Source organism: Trichechus manatus, unplaced genomic scaffold (genome assembly GCF_000243295.1).
Source record: "Trichechus manatus latirostris isolate Lorelei unplaced genomic scaffold, TriManLat1.0 scaffold00036, whole genome shotgun sequence".
Classification (NCBI taxonomy): domain Eukaryota; kingdom Metazoa; phylum Chordata; class Mammalia; order Sirenia; family Trichechidae; genus Trichechus; species Trichechus manatus.
In genome coordinates this window covers 19,353,846-19,358,944 of record NW_004443972.1, presented here as the reverse complement: position 1 = coordinate 19,358,944, position 5,099 = coordinate 19,353,846, and the positions used below count along the sequence as shown (strand labels likewise).

The following is a 5,099-nucleotide window of genomic DNA, read 5'->3' as shown; positions in this document are numbered from 1 at the left end:
AACAGTGTGCATCTGACGCCTCTTCCTTTTCCCCACCATAACCTGTTTCAAAATAGTAATATTTACCTAGGCACCTAAGTCAGAAACCTGAAAATTAATTTAGAATTACTAACCTATGTATCCAATTGGTCACTACTGTTATTAATTATATTTCCTCAATAAGCCTCAAATCTGAATGTTTTCTTCTCCATTCTACCACAGCTGGTCAGGCCTTTATAGTTTCTAACTGGGACTATCTTTACTACTCTTACCTGTTTTCAAAGACCACTCCAACTCAAATTTATCTTTATAACCAGAGTTGTATTTCTACAGTACAAATCTTATTACCCACCCCCCGCCGCCTAAAATTTTTCAGAGCCTCCCCTTCACTCTTAGGTTTAGCAATCTCTGCATGGTGAAGGGTGAACACTTCCCCTAATGATTGGCCCCCTGCTGGTTTTCCAGCCCTATCTTTGCATTATGTCCACTTGCACTCTGTGTCCCAACCAGGACTAATAATACCTATTCCCTAGAAGGAACAATACTATTGCTTGCTGTAAAAGTGGCATGGGGGCAGTGTCTGACTTCCTGTCACTTCATGAGGGGGAGGGAGAATCAAGATCAACAGCCCAAGGCTGATTCCTGTGAGGTGGGAGTCAGACATACTTCCTCTCTCCACTATCTTTACCAATTCTGACACCAACTGTCCCTCGCACAGCACTCTCTACTGAGTTCAATAATTCGTTGCAGTGGCCACACAGAACTCACAGACCATACTCATGATTATGGGGTTTATTAGGGAAGTAACAGGTTACAATTCAGTCTCAGGAACACTCAAGGATACAGTTCTTAGATCAGGACAGCCTCTTCCCAGCCATGCTCACAGGCATGCCTCTCCCTGGCCCTCGGCCTCTGCTCAAAGGCACTCAGCTTTCTCTCTCCATGGGCCGGGAAGCCCACCGCCCCATCTCCTGCTGCCAGGTTTCTGCTGCTGGGTCTCTGCTGCCAGGTCTCTCCTCCCACCGCTTCTTACCATCTTGAGGGTTATAGCTCGCTGTCTGTCTCCTGGGTCCAGGAGCTTCTCAGCACAGGGATCCTGGGTCCAAAGGATGTGCTGGCTCCTGCCTATTCTTCCTTGGTGGTAGTGGGGTTTTCTCTTTTCCGCCTCTGGGGTGGCTTATTTCAAGCCCAGCAGGATGGCAAAACTGACCAATCCCTTTGGTGGGCCACAATTACCCTTTCACATAGTCCCGCCCAATCACCTGGGTGGGAGTTACAAGACAGTGGCAAGAAAGGCCACACAGAAGCAATCCATTACACCACGCTTGCTTTCTGCCTTTGCTCGTACTATTTTCCTTTTCCGAACACTGTTTGCTCCCTTTGCCCACCTAGGAAATTCTTACTCATTCTTCAGTATTCAGCTTAATTTTATCTTCTCTGACAAGCCCCCCCGCACTTCATATCTGCAAACAAAATTAAATAGTTGGTCCTTTTTGCACCAATGGCACCTTGCTCATATGTTGAATGTACTAATATAAGATATAGACATAGATATGGATACAGGTATAGATATAAATATAGATAGTGCCAGGAGGATAAGGGCAGATATTGGCACAAAGTAGGCTTTTATAAATATTCCTTGAATTAATAAATGAATAGTAGATGTGCCTTTCCTCCACCAAACATCTAGCCTTTTTAAAACCAACTCCAAATCTATTTTGTCTTCTTGAAGTTTCATTTTACCAAAAGCATCCCTGCCTAACCTTTGAGCATGAAATCTCGTAGGATTCAAAGAAAAAATTTCATTTTGAAAAGGTGACATTTCAGATTGGTTCTGAGCTTCCTTAGAAAAGCTTCTAGCTTTTCCTAAAATCACCTGAAATTGGTAAGTTTTTTTTTTTAGAAAATTAAAAACTCATGGATTTAGAGACTATTTCCCTGTATAATGACATTAGATACATCCATTTAAAATAAACACACTTGGTAGTTAGCCTGAAACGGATCTTTACTGAATGTATTATTTACAAAGGCTTGGGGTGAAAACTTACGTAGATCTCAAATCTTTGTTCTCTGGTAGAATTATATATATTTAAATTTTAAGACACAGAATAGTTTGAACCAGATTTTAGAACTTTGAAACTATTTTTGTCCCTGAGTCGAGTTTCCCTTGTAAAAGAATCCTCATTTACTGCCATGAATCTTTCTCTTAAACCAGAAAGATACGAGCTTCTTCCTTCATTTATTATTATTACAGAATGTTATAACTTCGATATACAAATACAATAGTATAAATATGATCTCTCATTACAGGAAGCAAATAAAAAGGTGAGGGTTTTTTTTTTTGAGATGTTGTATTCTTTATTTTGAAAATTAGGCCCCAGTTTGGGGGGTAGGTTATAACTTTTCAATCTACTAAGAAAAAAGTAGCTAGATTTCACAGTCAAGCCCAGAATCATAATTCACATAACAGCGAAACTCATTTGCCAAATTTCGGGTATGTTCTGGAATGAACTTGGACCTCTTCACTCCAAGAAGTTTTGATGCTGCTGCTTCCATGATGGCACCTGTGCACATCAGAATCTTGACCTAAGCCAGATACTTGACGGTTTCTGACATTTTTCTGAGCTACTCCTCAGAAAGATAAGGAGGATCTGCTATTATAACGTCAAAACTATGTGCACAATTTTTTCAGGTAAATCCAATGGATTATTATAATCACAGAAGATAAACTCCTCTCCGTATATAGTAAATCTTTTGTCAGATTCAAAGATGCATGTAGAAAAGTCTTCATTGTGCAGCTCTCTCGGTTTCTGGTAAACACTGGGGGCAGTCACACGTGCTACTCTGCCACCTTCTCCAGCGAGGGCAATCACTTCCTCTGCAAGCCGTAAAGCAGTTTCCTGACTATACCAAAACTGGGTCAATTGCCAGTTCCCTTCTATTATTCCAATGCTATATTATCATCCCCACCTGGGTCAGTTTGTTGCTTCTGCTCAGCATAAAATTCCTGGAGACTGCTAAGGTGTGGGAAGAAAGCTGGGGGATATCATCATCATCGGAGTCACTCATTTCACAAACTATAACTGCAGTGCATGCACAGTTGCCGCCTAAAAAGATGAGATTTTTAACCCTTAACTCATAGGCAACCCCAAGGTAACAAAGCAGTTTTACAAAAAAAGAACTTGTAGTAGTATCTTCCTATTAAATAAGTCTAGTGGTGCCATACTTAGAAACACTAATGTAGATTAAAATGAGAAAAATTGGTTAAATGGTGACTATTTTAATAAGGTGAGTATCTTTTAATTTCAGAGAAAGAACCTCATAAAAGTCAGATAAAATCATCCGGTCACTTCAGTATAGTATTTTATTAATTGTCCTGATTTATTTTTTACTTTACCTCTGGATTTTAATGTTACAAATATTAAAGAGTATGTATATCCATCAGCATTTCTATTAAAATATTTTTTCTATTTGTCACTGTTTCAAATTTCCTCTGTTCATATTACAAGGCCATTAGACTATACCTTGTGCAGACTTAGACTTCCGTTTGTATACTTTTAAACTACTGACCATTTTTCTTCATGCTAAGATATAATATTTTTAATCATTTGCACAATTAGTTGAGATAACAACAGTGTCAAGATCACAAGAAATAAACATTGGTTTCAAAATGATACTCACTGTGGCCTAACTTTGTTGGGACAAATACCTTTGGGGGATGAATGGCAACAGGATTAAATATTCATTTAATTAATGGGTATCTGGAAACTGAGGAGGGAGAGGTGAATATTGTGAAAGTGGTGGGGGATGGGAAACAGATTCAAAGAAATATACTCTGATGAACCAAACATGAAATAATTAGAGCAAAACTTAGTTACCTGTATGCAAGAAATCAAAGCATGGGACAGAGTCATTGGAAAAGGCTTTATGGAGGAAATTCTACATGACTTGGGCCTTGAAGGTTTCAGATAAGGAGAGATGAGGAAAGAGGACATTCAGAAAGATGGAACAATATAAGCAAAGGGTAACACTGGAATGAACAGCGAGGTTCAGAGAAAGACCTGTTCACAGGTCTTATGTTAGATAGAATGGGATCAAGTAATAAAAGGTCTATAATGTAAGCAGAGGAATCTGGACTTGAAGAAACAGACAATAGGGAGATTCTAGCAATTTCTGGGAGTCCCTGGGTGGTGCAAATGGTTAATGCCCTCAGCTGCTAACCAAAGGTTGGAGGTTCGAGCCTACCCAGAGTCTCCTATAGAGAAAGGCCTGGCAATTTACTTCCTCAAAATCAGCCATTGAAGACCCTATGGAGCACAGTTCTTCTCTGACACACATGGATGAGTTCGATGACAACAGCAACTGTTACTGGTTAGAGATTTTTAAGCAGTGTAATGCTATGAGGAAATGACAGCCTCATAGTATGAGTTATCTATTGCTGTATATCAAATTACCCCAAAACTTAATAGTTTAAGACACCACACATTTATCAAGTCACAGTTTTTGAGGGTCAGACATCTGGTTGCATCTTAGCTTGAGGGTATTGGCTCAGGTTTTCTCACAAGCTTACAGTCAAACTCTCAGCTAGGGCTGTAGGCTTGCTGGGGCTGGAAATTCCGCTTCCAAGCTAAGTCAATCATTTGTTGGCAGGCCTCAGTTTCTAACTGACAAAGTTGGCTGGAGACTTCCATGACTTGCCTCTTGAGTCTGTATATTGGCTGCCTGAAAGTTCTCACAACATGGCAACTGAATTCCACTGTGGTGAGTGATCCAAAAGTGAAAAAGAGAACAAGAAAACAAGAGATAATGTCCCTAAGATGGAAACGTATTTTTATAATCTGATGTTGGATGGTATATACCTCACTTCTCCCATATTTTATTGGTCACAATGCTGACGTGGTAATCTGTGGGAGGAAACAACTACACAAGGGTGTGAATACCAAATGGGGATCTTAGTCATCTAGTGCCACTGAAACAGAAATACCACAAGTGGATGGCTTTAACAATCAGAAATTTATTTTCTCACAGTGAAGGAGGCTGGAAGTTCAAATTCAGGATGCTGGCTCTAGGGGAAGACTATCTCTCTGTTGGCTCTGGAGGAAGGTGCATATCTCTTCAGC

The 5,099-nt window shown here is 39.9% G+C and overlaps 1 pseudogene; it reads right to left on the bottom strand.

Moving 5' to 3' along the window:
* Window positions 1-2,406: 2,406 nt before the first annotated feature.
* LOC101347245 (EEF1A lysine methyltransferase 1 pseudogene) lies at window positions 2,407-3,048 on the bottom strand (annotated as a pseudogene).
* Window positions 3,049-5,099: the final 2,051 nt, after the last annotated feature.